General features: G+C 40.0%; 1 protein-coding gene across 10 annotated transcripts in view; it reads left to right on the plus strand.

Annotated features, from left to right (window-relative positions):
- The window catches only part of MOBP (myelin-associated oligodendrocyte basic protein), a 48,761-nt gene continuing 32,504 nt past the window's right edge, over nucleotides 724–16,980 (plus strand). For 9 of the 10 annotated variants that reach the window (XM_013981487.2, XM_013981488.2, XM_013981489.2 and 6 more), the window contains exons 1-2: nucleotides 724–877; nucleotides 5,512–5,588. The gene's annotated coding sequence lies outside the window, so the exon portion shown is untranslated. The remainder of the gene's footprint in view (nucleotides 878–5,511; nucleotides 5,589–16,980) is intronic. The other variant, XR_002337908.1, reaches the window with a different exon arrangement.

A 16,980-nucleotide genomic window follows, 5' to 3' on the forward strand; every position in this document is an offset into this window, starting at 1 on the left:
TTTAAAAGTTTTCATGGATTTGAATGCAGAGGGTAATTGTCACAGCATCTTCCCAATCCAATCTCTTGTTAAATTAAGTGTATGAGGACACGTGAATGTGAATGTTAGTCTTGGGTGTGTATTTGTGTGTGTGTAGGTATGTTAGGGAGGGAAGTGTGGAAGGGTGTTTAATCTGCATAGAGTATAGAAACAGAAGCCTAAAAATAGAGATTTGTCAGTTTGACTCCAACTCTGTTCACAGCTTGTGGTTTTGGCTTGTGGTGCATGGCATGGCACATGGCATGGTGAGATGAGACGGTTGCTATAGTTGGGTGGTGCATTGGTGGAAGCATGTGTGGTTTGGTGGGGTGAGCTGCTGTGTGGTGTGGTTGGATCTGGTATGTGGTTTAAGGGGGTACACTTGGTGTGGAATAAGCCTTAGTGAGGGGTTTGGCACAGAGCATTGATTATGTGGGATGTGGGAGGCCTGAGACCAGAATATGGGAGTGTGTGTATATGTATGTGGGTGTGTGTGAGACAAAGTTGTAGCCTAGCTTAGCTTTTGTTTAGATTTTCTTTGCCCTTTGTTTTGGTCTTTGTTTTTGTCTTTGTTTGGCCTTTGTTTTGTCTTTGTTTCATTCTTTGTTTAAACTTTCTTTGGCTTTTGTTTGGTCTTTCTTTGGCCTTTTGTTTAAACTTTGTGTGGGCTTTTTGTAGTCTTTGTGTAGCTTTTGTTTTTAAGTGGATCTTGGCTGAGAACGCATCAAAAACACCTTGTGTAATGCAAAATGTGAATATATAATCTGTCCCTATATATTCTGCACGCACTGAGGTAGCCTCAACCCCCCAGGGACCTAGTGCAGACGTGGAACCTGTTTCACACAACTGCGACCTGAAGGTAAGGGGATTCCATTGCATCTTACTTCACGTGGTGCTTCATCTCCAGGGGGCAAGTGTCTATTTTGTTTGGGCTCTTTTGTTACATCCCAGGGAAAGGAGGTAATAGCAGTCAGGATTGGGAGGAGGTAGACAGATGGAGGAAGAAAGCACAGAGGACACCAAGGTTATTCTGATGTGGGCAGAGGGCCCTCCTGGGAGGTTCTGGCTGGTATTTGGGATGGTCTGAGGCTGATGAGAATCGCCAAACCTTAACCCAGATTCTCTTGGGTTTAAATTCCTGTGTTACAGGAGCTAGATCAATAGCACTTGTTAGCTTCTTCTTCTTTTTTTTTTTTTCCTATTTCTTTTTTTATTGCTTGTCATAATTTGAAAATGAGTTTTTCCTCTTATCTAGGAAGAGCTGCTTCCTCCTACAGCTGGGTTGGGTGAGGTGTACTAGAGGGACAGCAAGGCCCAAGTCTGGTTAGAATTTTGCTCCCTGTAGACTAGCAAGCTTCAATGGAAAAATGCAAATGCTACTACATCTTGCACAGAATCTCCTAAAAATCAGTTTTTCAATGTTGTGGTTGGTAGAAAAAGGAATGAAAAAATTATGTGTCAGGGGAATAAACTAGCGAACTTGGCTAGAACATTAGGAGGAAAATCAGGGAAAGAATTTTGAAAGCTTTGTGAATAAAACAGGGAGGTGGAGAATAGACTGCTGTCAGATATGCAGCTATGCTAGTTTATGTTTATTTAGAATAACAGGATAATGCCTTGGTGAGTGGATTTAAAAAACTGTTTCAGATTTATGAAAAAGTCACGCATAGCATAAAAATTTCAGATGTACCTTTACCACATTTCCTTTATCACGCTCTCTCTGTGTACACACTTACATGTTATTTTTTTATTGAGCCATTTAAAGTTAAACTACAGGCACAATCCAAACCAGAAAATTAACATTGAGAAAATGCTATTATTCAATCCATTTATTTACAAATAAGGTGGTTGGTAAGTTTAGGTTCCAAATTGGTTGGTTTGCAAACCAAAGTCACCCTCACGGGGAAGTCATTTGCTATCTGTAAGAATTAGCTAGCTTAATCCTAGCAGTCTCTCCAAGATTAGCAAGGCTCTAGATGCCAGAGCATCAAGAATAGAGAAAATAAGAATATAATTAACACACAAGCAGAGACCACATTTGGAGTGAATGGGTATGACAAAGGAAAACAACATATACACTTGAGAGAGATGGCACTTGAGAGCCAGAATATCTGATATAGGTACGTTCAAAGAATGTGTCTATTTCTTATGCAAGTAAAAAAATTCATTACAAGGATAGAAAATCCATAAGTGGATTTTCAGTGATACACAGCAGTGAGTATAGTAGTTTTATAGTACTATGTAAAAAATGACAACAAACTTAGTGTCTTAAAACAATACTTATGTATTATCTCACAGTTCTGTAAATGAGACATCCAGTAGGGTCTCACAGGTTGAAATCAAGGTGTTGGCTGACTAAGGTCCTATCTTGGGCTCTGGTGGAGGATCTACACTCAAGCCTCCTCTGGGTGTTGGTTATTTCCTCATGGTTGTAGGACTCAGGTCTCTGGCTCCCTCTATCTTCAAGCTAGCAATGGTGGGTTGAGCTCTTTGCATGCTTCAAATCTCTTTGACTTCTTCCCTTGCCTTTCTCTTAATACAGCTGGAGAAAGTTTTTGATTTGTATGGCTCATGGGATTAGATTTGGCCCACCCAAATAATCCAGGATACTCTTGCTATTTTAAGGTCTTCGACCTTAATTATACATGCAAAGTTCCTTTTGCTGTGTGATAGTACATATTCACAGGTTTCAGGAACTAGGATTTGGAAATTGGTTGAGAGGACCACTTTGCCTCTCACAGGAGGTTTAGGATTAATAAATGTTGAGCACATTGGCTAAGGTGGTATTTGCCACATTTCTTCATTATAAAATGACTATTTTTCTTTTTAATTGATAACTATTTATTGGGGGAATATATTTTGAGACTATATCCCCTTTTTCTTTAAACTTTCATCTGCTAATTTTAGCACACATTAGTGAACGTTGCTTGCAGAAATTATTACTGTGCTGTTCGAATGGTGATTTTCTATTTCCTTCATTGCTTCTACATTTGTTAGTTGTAATTATTCTTTAAGGAAGACTGTCTCTGATACCTCATCTCTTTATTTACTCAGTTATTTATTTATATCAGTCTGAATCCAATGATATTTATTTTATTCTTTTGTTTATAATCCAATACCAGTGTCATTTATTTTCTTGCTCAGATGGCTCTGGTCTTTGGGAACTCTTTAAATTGGCTCCTGTGCCCTTTTGACATGTCCTTACCTTTTATTAACACTTTCCTTATTTTTTCTATCACTAAATTTGCTCCAAGACCAACCTGTATTTTCTCTGCTTTAGCCTGAAGTCTACCACTATTCCAAGGTGCCAGGGTTTCTTTTATTGGACAGTGTTATTTAGAAACCAAGATCTGGGTACTAAATGTATTCTTTGCTTTTGGGATGTCACTTCTAAGCCTTGTAAGTGAACAGAGATAAGAAACACACATATATATACTAATCTATATACACTCACATCTTTATTTATCTCTGTATCTCTGACTCCAAAACAGTACCAAAGGTTCATCCTAGTGTTCCTCTTTTCCTTGTTTGTAACTTCATTCCCTGACAGAAAGAAACTTGATTCTCATAGTCTACATATATTTACTTATTTGCTCAGTCCTAGTACACATATGAAGTAGTTTTAGAGCTGCTAATCTATAAACTTCTGTGAGTACTAGCAAAGGGTATATGTAACATTTGAGTATAGTTATTTTTGTCTTTAGCCTTATATTGTCCAGTTAAAATACTATTTTCCAAAGTTATTCAGGTCACATCTTTTCCCCCATTCCTTCAGTGGGGTTATGTAACTAATTTGTAATCCCGTTAGATTTATTTGCCACAGTCTGCATCCCATCTTTACTGCATCTTGACTGATTTTCTCCTTCCCTACATCCTGACTGATTTTCTCTTTGATTTTTAAGGACATTTTCTATTCTTTTTGAAATGCCTCATCTTGTCATGCATTCTGTTCATCTTTCCTTTAACATATCAATAATGTCATCTCTGAGTCTGCTCCTATTGACCACTTTTTCTCTTGATTTCAGTGTCCTTTTGCTAAATCTTCATGTGTCTTGTTATTTTATTGTATGCTGAACATTGTAGATAATAGATTTTAGAGGTTCTGGGTTAACTAATTACTGGAGGATCACCATGGTCCTGTCTAGGCTTGGTTTAGGCAGACCTATTTCACCTTTGCCCTTACTTCTAGGCATGGTTCCATCCTAGGGTGAGGTCTTTATGGGGTTTCAACTGAAAGCCCAAAGTGTTCACCAACATCTCACTGTTTCCCCCAGTAATGTGTAAGCTCTGATATTTCCAACTAGTTATCAACATCTTAGCAAATGTTTTTTCTTGGCCTCCCACAGTCTTATCCTGCAATTGCCCAACTTTGGAGTTAGCTAAGAATCTGAGAAAAATTGTGTATCTTCTTAGTAGATCCCTACTATTTGTTGCGCACCCCTCCAATACCTTCTGGATCTCTGTGGTCTTAGAAACCCCTAACTTTGATCTCTGTTTCTTCTCTCTGCTTGACTCTTTTCCCCGTACAACAGTTTGAAAAATATCTTTAGGGAGAAAACCAGGGTAAGTGTGGGGTTCCCTTCTCTATCTTTCTCTCAGGGATCATAGCCCTGCAATATTTGCTATCCACTGCCTGCAAACAATTCTTTTGTATATTTTGTTCAGCCTTTGTAGTTGTTTTCAGTGGAAATGTAAGTTCAATACTTGCTACTACAGCATGACTAAACAATTTTTTAAATAAGAAAGCTTGTAGAATCATATGATGTCAATCATTCTGTCAAGCAGATGGGAGAAGAGGAGTGTGCCAGTGATGTTCATCTGATTTATTAGAGAAATCTTACAGAGATTTACACAGTTAGAGTGGCCAATTACAACATTATTACTAGAAAAAGCATCAACTAAAACAACCAATCAGAATGACAGGTTTCTTTTGGAAGTCGTTTTTGTGTCTAGAATCTTCATAATTGCATAAGAACCCTTTGTTTAAGCAGCACTTCCAATATATGATATATGTTAAGAAAGAATGGAACAAATGGTATGAATAGTCACATAAATCTTTGGAGTGCGTGAGAAAACAATATTGATATTTTCTAGCAGTTCTCAGTTCTTTGATGCCTTATCAAAGTGGATTCCTTCACCAAGAGCAAAACACTGGAATTTCAGACATTAGTATTATAAGCAAGAATCAAGTCTGTAGAGCTCATGTTTACTAGGAGAAAGGGCTAAATATTTTTTACTTAATGATGGTGAATTAATTAGACTATACTGTTTTTCCTTTATAATTATAAGGTGGACTTTTAAAAGTTTGCATGGGATTTTGTGATTATATCCTCCTCCTACCCTCCAACTGACAGACAGTACCTAGATCAAACATTGTGATCTTTTCTAGGGCTGTGAGTGTGAAGCTCTGTGTATAAGACATTTGAGTTAACTACAACCTCAGTAATCAAAACACTAAATTAACCAGAATACATTCTACTGCTTCATTTTTAGGGAAAAAAGAAGCAAATGATACCAAGAAAAGCTCATAACAGAGATCTTTCAACAGAAGTGTTCGGATGAAAATACAGGTACAAGTGAATCTCATACTGTTTTGGATCAGCATCTAAATTATGGTATAATGATTGCTAGTATTCAGAATGTCAAAGTAGAATGAGGAATCAGCAAAAGACTGAACTACGAAACTTCCGATAAGAGTTAAATACTTTAAAACAACTATTCCAGGTGTCTTATAATATTCTGGGTTTTGGGAGTAGAAATATGGAAAAAACACTTCGGCATCGATCAGAGGAATTCTGACCCAAGTCACCATCTGCTCACCTTTGACAAACCCGCATACCACAGTGCAGAGTGAAGTGTAAAATGTGACCTTTACTCCCTGTATCCTCAGACTCTGTGCAGGAGATTCTTTCTATCTTGTTGTCTTAACTGAATCCAGCTGGTCTTCTGAGAACAAGGATTCATCTGTCTGCCTGTTAAATGCGGGCCGTTTTACACTCCAAGGAGTTCAGTTTGAGAGTGGGGTCAGTGTCCTCCCCACAGCCACTTTCAGGCCATTACTCCTTCACTCTCTAGTTATTCCTCCAAAATTGAAAGCTTGTGCTCCATTCCTTGTGTCAGTCTTCATCTGACTTCCCAGTCACTTCTCCTTCTTCACTGATAATTGTGTTACCAGACTCCCCACTCCCTCTCCACTTCAACTCCATCCATCAACTTGGATGACTGTAGCTTCCATGTGAATAACCTATTCACAACTCCAGTGTATTATTCACTCTGCCTCATCCATCCACTGTCATGCTGTGGAACTTAGCAATGCTTGAAATTACTCTATCTCTGAATGAAATAGTACAAACATCTAGCATCTCATTCATAACCTTCCTTTTTTTTCAACTTTAATTGTTGGGGTTTTTTGTTTGTTTGTTTTTGTATTGCTTTTTAGGGCCGCCCCAGTGGCATATGGAGGTTCCCAGGCTAGGGGCCTAATCAGAGCTATAGCTGCCAGCCTATGCCAGAGCCACAGCAATGCCAGATCCAAGCTGTGTCTGTGACCTACACCACAGCTCATGGCAATGCCGGATCCTTAACCCACTGAGAGAGGCCAGGGATTGAACCCACAACCTCATAGTTCCTAGTCAGATTTGTTTCTGCTGTGCCACGATGGGAACTCCTCAACTTTAATTGTTAAGTGCCCCGCTACAACTGTTCTTTCACTAGGTACTTCTGATTGACTTGCCCCTTCATCTCCCTATCCATTTATGAATACATTCACCCATGCATTCATCAATCACTCATTTCTACATTTGTCTTCCTATTATGGATAGATTCTAGGATTTATCACTTCAACTGTTCTCCTGCAAATTCTCTGGCAAATCCCGACCCTAGATGAACATATCTGTCTTCATGTCTCCACCCAGGCTTCTGAGAACAGTTGGAGCAAAACACAATGAAGCAGATTGGTGCCACTACAAATTAATGGTCGGTGACCTCAACTAGGCTATCAAAAATACCTGATAGCTTGGTCTTCAGATTTCTGCAAAATCTTTCAAACTCATTCTGTTCTTCTCAAGTCTCCAACTCTCTCTTTCTCAGCTGATAACCTTGCCTCCATTTAACTGGAAAATTGGTATTATTAGATGGGAACTTCATACAGCCGGTGTTTTTCCTCTTCCAACAAAAGACAACCCTTCTACATGTGTTCTGAACTCTATCTCTTCAGCTTTCCCTCAAGAACACTAACTGTTTTCTTTTGTATTTTATTTCAATCTCTTCCTTCCTATTAGACCCTTTCCACCAGCACTTAATGCATGGTCTCATCTGTCCCATTATAACAAAAACATCAACAAGTGAACCAATCACCACTTCCCCCCTCCAAAAAAAAAAAAAAAAAGAAAGAAAGAAAAAAGAAAGAAAGAAAGAGAGAAAGGACCCCTGGAAGTGACATTCTTCTCTAGCTACCACTAATTTCTTTCCATTTATTCTCAAATTTCTGGCCCAAGATGCCTATAGTTTTTCTTTCCAAATCTTCAGCCCCCTTTCCCTCCATAAACCCTCTGATCAACTGGTTTCAACCCCTTGGTGGAAACATTCTTGTTAAGTTCACTGATTATTTCCATATCCCTTCAGCTAATATACTCTTTATAGTCTGCATATCACACTGCCTCTCAAAATCATCCTCCAAAGTTGACCACTCCCTCTGTTGATACACTCCTTCCTCTGACTTCCATGATACCACATGCTCAGGTTTCCCTCCTTCCTCTCTGATTCTTTTCTTTACCCTTTGTCAATCACTGCTTCTCTATCCAATCTGCCAAATGGGAGTGCCCCAGACACTGTCATACTCTCTCCTCACTCTACGTTCTGTCATCTGGGCAATCCCATCCATATCCATGGCTTCGATCACCACCTATACTCCAACAACTTTCAAATTCTATCTCCTCCCCAGACTTCTCTGACTCTTCACTTCATGTCTTCATCTAGCTGCCCTCAAACACCTCAACCCAAATGCATCTGAAACTGAACTCATTATGTGACCTCTTCCCTCAAAGTTTCTCCTCTAGTAGATGCTTCCAACCACTTACCTACTTGCTCAACCTCTATACCCTCGAGTCACCTTTGACAACTCTTGCTTCTGTGAAGAGGTGAATGATTTCAATAAAATTTGGTAAGTACAAATTGCAGAATGGAACAAAGATAAGTGGCATTTCATCAAACTGAGGAAGTTTACCAGGGTCACTGCTATTGGCTGACTCAGATGGTGGCCTTGGACACAAAATGTGGGAAAAAGTGTGGTTGACAATGCTTATTTCAGCTTGTCTCTAGCCTGGTCTCTTTGTCTCCCTGAGATGGATGCCCTTGGAGAACCCAAGGCAGAACCCAACTCAGGTTAGAAGCTCTCACCATCCGCTAGCTGTCAGTGGAGCAATAAACCAGCCCATCAGGTAATTTCTCTTCTTTAGCCACCCCCATCCCCATCGCTAAGACCTTGGGCCAAATTAACATTTAAGTTGTTGTATTAGACAATGCAAATCTGGAAGGTTAATTTCCTTCTCCATCATTCGAAGGAATTAGAAAGGAGTGTGGAGTTCCTGCTGTGGGGCAGTGGGTTATGATCCGGCTTGTTTCTCATTCACTGAGTGGAAGGATCAGCAGAATCCTGAGGATTCAGACAGAAATCCTCTCTCAAAGAATTCAGCCTGAGATCACAGACATACAGCCACATTATTATAACATTACAGAGTGTGATGTGTTCACCAAAAGAAATATGTACAAATTATAGCCCAGGAGGGGAGGATCCTTTGGCAAAGTGAGACTTTGGCTGAGTTGTTGAGAATGAATAGGGGCTTACCACCCAAACATGATAGGGAAAAGGCATTCCAGGAAAAGGAGACAGTATGTTCAAAGGCACATCTTTCGATCATAGGATGATGTTTCTGTCCTCTAGCAGTGTGTAAGGGGGTAGGAGATAAAGGGGAAAGGTGGACAGGTACCAGATCATGGGGAGTCTTATGTGCCAAATTAACTAAGAAGAAAGGACTTTGCTCTGTCATGGGGGAGAGCCTCTGAAGATTTGAGTAGGGGAATGGATAAATGAGGAGACAGAGTCATGCTTTTGGTTCCTTCTTGGACCCTCTTGCCCCTGCCTGTAGAAAAGTATGGACTTATGAATTATTCATTTAAACACAGTTCTAGTGTAAGTCCACAGGATAAGCTAAAACGATGTATTATATAATTTTAGATGTAAAAAAATCCAGAACATTGTGCTTTTTAAATTGCATTCAGAAAATTACCGTACTTCTTACAAATTTATTTACCTCCACTATAATAAGAAAGGTTTTTACCTCTAAAACATTCTCTAAATACATTATCTTTGTGCAAGGATACCAACTTTGGGTCACACTTGTTCCCTTCCCTCAAATAGTCAGGGTTAGGTAGATTTTGTTCAACTAGACAGAGCTTTTGCATGAGATTGTGAAATAGTTGTTTCTGGCAGTGTAGTCCTTGGGCCACTTTCATTTGTCTTTGTCATCTGGAAACAAAGTAAAGGATCAAGGACTTTGTTTTGTCTTCCCAAATGAGTTGCCAACTTCAAGACCTCAGTATTCTCTTATGCTGTTAATTTTCATAGTCTCAGCAGTTCCCCAAATCAGTGCTGGATTTTGGCAACATGCTGCTCTTTGTGGAAAAGCACTCTGATTCAAAACAAATATCTGTATGAAATTTTCCATTACCAGGGGAACTGGTTTCCTAACAAGAATCTACTGTTCAACATTTGCTGTACTAATTTGTAAACATTTTGGTTGCCAAGGAGACAAATGAATAAATGAGGACAAATGGATAAAACCATCCTGAGAGACAGCATGTAGTAGTTATTGCATTTAATTGAAGCAAAGTTCACTTCCGACATTGTATTTTTTGCTGCTGTCAATTATCAACACGGAAGCCATTGTCTTTAACTGTGTAAATTCACTCCCAGAGGAAAGCTTTAGCCTCTGGCCTGAGAGGAATTAGCAAGGTTTTAGAAACTGTTCAAGATGTCTAAGGGAGATGGTGAATGTGGAGTGGATTTTCTCTCAGTGATAATGGTTTTCATAGCAAGATTTGTCATGCTGGGCAGCCTTGGGAAAGCTGTGGTAGGGGTAAATGAAGAAGTGGAAGCCTGCAGTGGAAACTTCGCAGCCAGGTTTTATTCAAGAGACAGCTTCTCAACAAAGCACTCAAGTGCATTCAGCAGCTTGGGCACTGACAGCCCAGGAAGGTGCTTTGAACCCTGAATGCACCAGTCCCTGTGCCCCTCCCCGCGCTCTGATTGGCTGCATTTTCCCCTCCTTCATGAATGTCATACCCCCACCCATTTTGGGGGGGGCTCAGAAGGAGTGTGAAATCGACAATCTCTTATTACAGTTATTTTCTCTTTCCTTGAGTCCTAGAGTTAAATGATTTCTGGCTTTTAAAGATTCCTCTCTATTGTTTACTTATTTAAAAAATTTGTAGTTTGTTTTTTTCCCAAACATTCTTATTATGAAATCTATAGTTTTATGTGTTTGTATGTTTTCTTCTCATGGCATAGGTCTTGTAACTTCTTGGTATCTTTTATTCTATAAAATCATAGTCTTTGATTTCCTTCCCTCATCCCCACATTTGCTGTGTTAGAAGCAAATGCTAAGATTAGGAATACAGACTAGTTTAGCTTGGCTGGAATCCTGGGGCTCCCATTTTCTCGTTCTAACTTCTCTGTGTCTTGGTTTTAATTAGTATAGTTTCTGATGAGTGTTGATGCTGTTGGGGTCTTCTGTCTACTTTCATTTTTATCTCCCTTTTGAGTAGTTTAACTATTTTCTGTTTTTTAAAAATGCCCCCTGTGTTATAAACTTTGCTTCTATACACAAATGTGTCTGCTTCCAGATTCCAATTTGTTCCATTGATCTATTGGTCTATTCCCAAGCCAGTATTCTACCTTCAACCCCCCCCCCCCTTTTTTGGCCATCCCATGGCAAATGGAATTCCTGGGCCAGGGATCAGATCCCAGCCACAGTTGTGATCTAAGCCACAGCTTCAGCAACCCCAGAACCTTTAACCTACCTTGCTGGGTGGGGATCGAACTTTTGTCCTGGTGCTGCAGAGATGTCACAGGGGGAACTCCTCTACTGTCTTAATTAGTATAGTTTATGATGAGTGTTGATACTTGGTTGAGCAAAACCCTACTCTAAATCAAAATTGTCTCAACTCATTTATAAGAACCATGAAATCATCATGAAAATCTGATGTTAATTGGAATTGAGTTAAATTTAGGGATTTGAGATAGACCTTAAAGAAAGTCTAAAAAAAAAAAAAAAAAAAAAAAGGAAGTTCCCATGTGGCACAGCAGGTTAAGGATCTGACATTGCCAAAGCTTGGCACAGGTCGCAACTGCAGTGCAATTTTGATCCCTGGCCTAGGAACTTCCACATGCCAGGGTACAGGAAAAAAAAGAAAGAAAGAAAGAAAAGAAAAACTTAAAGAAAGTCCAATGAGATTTCTGGACCCAAGATCAGTATATCAAAATCATTTCAATTGGTCAGGAAGATCCAATTCGAAAATGGAAAATAATTAAACAAAAGAAACCATTCAGGGTAGTTCCCATTGTGGCTCAGTAGTAACAAATCTGACTAGTATCCATGAGGATGCAGGTTTGATCCCTGGCCTTGCTCACTGGGTTAAGAACTCTGCATTGCTATGAGTCTACCTTGAGAAGGAACAGAGTAGGGTAAAGAATAGTCCTGACAGGGAGCTGAATTGGAATTGACTTTTTTTTTTTTTGCCTGCACCTGTAGCATGTGGAAGTTCCCAGACCAGGTATCGAACAAGAGCCACAGCAGTGACAACACCAAGCCCTTAACCATGGATCCACCAGGGAACCCCCTATAGCTGACTACTTATTAGCAAGAGAGTTTGTGCCAGAAGTGATGAAGTAGTACAAATTCAGAAGTTCTCCTGCCCTCTCCATTCTCCCTTCTTGTAGTATTGCATTAGTTATACAATTATAGAGTAATGAAGAGTTGTAATGGTGAGTTCCCTGGTGGCTCAGCAGGTTAAGCATCTAGCATTGTCACTGCTGTGATGCAGGTTCCCCAGCCTAGGAGCTTTGCATGCTGTGAAGGTGGCCAAGAAAAAAACTGTGTGTTTTTTTGTTTGTTTTTTATTTTTGATACATCTTAGCTGTTTCAATAAATCTGAAATTTCACGCGTTATTAACTGAAGAAATTTTCCCAAGTATATTTTAAATATCCCCTTCCTTTATCCATGTAACATATTAAGGGATCTTGTCCTCCTGTGGAATTTTGATATCTGAAGCTAGAACCTTGTTCTCACAGAGGGTTCAGGCCTGGGTAGTTAGGATAAAGTCTTGCTTCTTGCCCTTCCCATGTGGAGCTCTTTAGTCACAAGACAGGACAGGCCCTTTCTCACGGTTCCAAGGGATCTCGTAACAAGAGTTGGAGCATGCTCTGTTTTCCAAATTCTGACCTGCATCCACCCCTCTCTTGGCAGGGCCTGTACCCATTTCCACATCTCACTTCCTGTGATCCCATGCAGATGTCTCATGTCACCTTACTACCTGTACTGTCTTTCTTTCAGAGGGCCGCCCAGGACTAAGGGCTGTGGGCCGCTTCTGTTAAATGATTATTCCATGCCCCAGTCACCTTTTTAAAAAGATGATAGAAAAGAAGGGAGGATGTATGGAAGGAAGAAGATCCATTTTATGTTCAGGGTTCTCATTTCCAGCTGCAGACTCCTTAGGGGAGAGTGAGAGTGTGCTTAAAGATACCCCGACACGGGTGGGTCTGCAGAGATGCTAGCGCCATCTCTAGACTGTGTAGGGATGTCTTGATTCAAGTTTGCTAATTAATTTGCCTGAATTAGGAAAAGAAGAATTGGATTCACAACGTCTTATTTTTTTTTCCTAAGGAGCCCAGTTTTACAACTTTTGAGGTCAGTTAGAGAGGTCCTTTCCTGTGTTTCCTTTTTCACTGACGAGACTCTGTTGCCTGAGCTAGAGCAGGGGTCCCTGAGGGACATGGGACTGCTAAAGGGCCTCTGGGCACAGGCAGTAACAGGTCGAGGGCCCCTGCAGCCCATGTGAGAGGCACCCCTGGTTCATGCTCTCATTACTCAAGCGTCTATTGAACAGCTGTTCTGAATCAGGCATCGAACAAGGCTCAGAGGGCAGAATATTTAAGGAAACTATAGGATCCAGATGCTTCCCTAGAATTATGTACAGCACACATGACCAGGCACATAAGAGGGAGGAATGATTATTTCTCCTTGGGGGAACGGAAGGCTCTAGAAAGTCTCCCCAGGAAGTAAACTTGGCTTTGGGCTGAACCCCAGGGTGTTAGAAGCATTTCCTATGTGATTGTTGGGTGTAATTGAAGGAAGTAGGGGGGAAGGATCTTAAGGCTCAAGGTCCAAAGGCTTGAAATAATCCTGCCTCTTGGGGACCAGCAGAAGCTAGGGTGGGCTGGATGTACTCACCAGGGGACAGTCCCCCCTTCTTCTTCTCCTTCCCCTCCCCCTCCCTCCTCCTCTTCTCTTCTTCTCTTCTCTTCTCTTCTCCTTCTTCTTCTAAAATTGAAGTATAGCTGATGTAGGGGAGAGTCCCTTCTTGAATAAAAGCCTTTTTATTGAAAAAAGCCATCTTGTGAATTTTTGCCTTCATCTCCTTAGCCGGAATGTGATCACATGGGGAGTTGTAGATATTTAACTGGGTATACCATGCTGCCAACCAAAATCAGGGCATGTTATTGATGAAAGACAGAGTGGTTATTGAGTAGTCAGTGGCCATACTGGCCATTATGAGTTTTCTATTATTATTATTACTATTATTATTATTACTTTGCTTTTTAGGGCTGCACCTGCAGCATATGGAAGTTCCCAGGCTAGGGGTCAAATCAGAGCTGCAGCTGCTGGCCTATACCACAGCCACAGCAATGCAAAATCCGAGCCACATCTGCAACCTACACCACAGCTCACGGCAATGCTGGATCTTTAACCCACTGAATGAGGCCAGGGATCGAACCCGCAAACTCATGCTTCCTATTCAGAGTCTTTTCTGCTGTGCCACAATGGGAACTTCTCTATTATTATTATTACTATCATCATCTTACTATTATTGCTGCTACTACTACTACAACTGTGTGATTTTAGAGAATTTACATAATTTCTTCAGGTGTCAGTTTCCTCATCCCTAAGATGGGGACTGTAGATACTAGCTGGAGCAGGGAATTAGACATGACAGGTATAAAGCATCTGGAGCATAGTACATGCTCAATAAGTTGCGATGAGGGCTTCTCGTTCTCCCTTTGGTTCCTCTCCTTCACTTCCCTTTTCTCCTTCTTCAAATATCTGCCTCACTTTCCCTTCCTCTTTATAGTATATGAAGATGTCTGGAAACTCTGGAAGAGAATATATTTTACAGTTTCAAATTCAGTCATTTTTCTCTTCATTGTGCCAACTTATAATTATATTTGCTCTGCAATTAGATGGTATAGTTTGTGAAAACATCATGTAGTTTTTGGGTTTTTTTTGTCTTTTGTCTTTTTGGGGCCACACCTGTAGCATATGGAGGTTCCCAGGCTACATGTCGAATCTGAGCTGTAGCCCCCGGCCTATGCCAGAGCCGCAGCAACGCCAGACCTGAGCCATGTCTGCGACCTACACCACAGTTCCTGGCAATGCCGGATTCTTAACCCACTGAGAGAGGCCAGGAATCGAACCCACAACCTCATGGTTCCTAGTCAGATTCGTTTCCACTGCGCCATGATGGGAACTCCCAACAACATGTAGTTTTACAATGATTTTCTTTTAGCCACAAAAGTATTACGATGTCTTTACTTGGTTAATCATTTAATTAATGCTTGAATTAAATGCCACGTGAGATACATAAAGAGTATGTCTGATGAATTTAGGAGAATTAGACAGGTCACTGAATGAATTCTTAGTGAAAGGGAAATGGAATTTATGAAGCAAGTTATTTGTATTAGGTAGGACTAGGTTCTGTATCTACTTTATTAATACTATCAAAGGCCCTTTGAGTTGAACATTGTTATTATTCGTTAGTCCCCTCTGCTATGAACTGAATGCTTGTATCCTCCAAAATTCATATGTTGAAATCGAATCCCCAGTGTGATGGTGTTTGGAGGTGGGCCCTTTGGGACGTGATCAGGTTATGAGGGTAGAGATCTCATGAATGGGATTAGTGCCCTTATTACAGAGACCCCAGAGAGCGCCTTCACTCATTCTGCCAGTCACATATGCATCAGGAAGAGGGCCCTCACCAGACCCAGAATCTGCCAGCGCCTTCATCTCAGACTCCCCAGCCTTCAGACTGTGAGAAATCAATTACTGTTGTGCATAAGCTACCCAGTTTATGGTATTTTGTTGTAGCACCCAAACTGATGAAGACACCCTCTTTTAGATGATGAAACTTAGCATAATAATTCAGAATTTTATTTGACTGCTTGTGGCTGAAATAATAGTGGTTTAAACAAGGTGGAAGTTGGTTTATTTGTCCTGTAAAAGGTGTTCAGTGTTCAAGGGTCCAGGCCCAGAAACATTGTCATCAAGGAATCAGGCTCCTCTAGCTTTATGTTCCACGAAGTGGCTTTATGTACAAAATTGAGCCATGATCCAAAAATAAATTGCTAGATTGTAGTTTGTGCTCAAGAATAAATGGCTAGATTGTAGTTTGTGCCCAAGAATAAATTGCTAGCATGTAGTCTGTGCCCAAGAATAAATAATTGATAGATTGTAGTTTGTTCACATTTTTATCTTCCCCAATCCAACTTGTTTCTGGAAAAACACAATATTTCAAAGCACACATGGAACATTAAAAAATGCTGACCGTGAACCATGAAATTCAACCAATATCAAAGAGATATATACAGATCACTCTCTGACTAGAATGCCTTAAAATCAAATGTGAAAAAAAAAATCAAACGTAATAAAAATAACTTTGAACACTTGGAAAGTTTTCAACGACTTTTTACAAATAATTGATGAATCAAAGAAGAACTCATTCATATTTAAAGTGAAGAGAAAATGAAAAATTTATGGTAATATTGTGGTATGCAGCTAATGTTGTATGGGAAAGTTGTCATAAACGCATATGTGAGAAGCGTTTGACTCAAGAATACAGAAAAAGAAAAGAACATAAACCTAAAGAAAGTTGCAAAAAAGAAATAATTAATGCATTCAGAAATTAAAGGACTAGGAAAAAAAGAAGAGAAAAGATAAGAAAGAAAACCAAGAGGAGTTCCCATTGTGGCTCAGTGGTTAACAAACCCGACTAGCATCCATGAGGACCTGGGGTCGATCCCTGGTCTTGCTCAGTGGGTTAAGGATCTGGTGTTGCCGTGAGCTGTGGTGTAGATCACAGGCGCTCCTCGGATCTGGCGTTGCTGTGGCTGTGGTGCAGGCCAGTGGCAGCGGCCTCAGCTCAGAATTGACCCCTAGCCTGGGAACCTCCATTTGCTGCAGGTGTGGCCCTAAAAGACAAAAAAGAAAAAAAGAAAAGAAAGAAAGAAAGAAAATCAAGAGATTGTTTCTGAAAAGACTAATAAAGTGGATACAATCTGCGATCTGGCAAGATTAATCAAGAAAATGAGAGAAGATGCAAATATATAATATCAACCATAAAGGGGGCTATGACTATAAATTAATCACAGATTTTAAAAGCCATAAGAAAATGCTATAAGCAATGTTATATCACTATCTATAAAACTTAAAAGAATGAATGATTTTTCCAAGTATATAAACTTGGAAATTCCATAAGTTATGGTCTGACTTTTTATTAACTACATATTTACATGTAAATATTCTCAAGGCAAAAAACATTCAACTATTTTACAAGTGGTTAACTATGGGACAAGAATGAGGAATTTTAATTATTTTCATTCATCCAAGTGTTCTAATTCTCAATAGTGAATA

The sequence above is a fragment of the Sus scrofa genome, chromosome 13 (genome assembly GCF_000003025.6).
Source record: "Sus scrofa isolate TJ Tabasco breed Duroc chromosome 13, Sscrofa11.1, whole genome shotgun sequence".
NCBI classification, from domain to species: Eukaryota; Metazoa; Chordata; class Mammalia; order Artiodactyla; family Suidae; genus Sus; species Sus scrofa.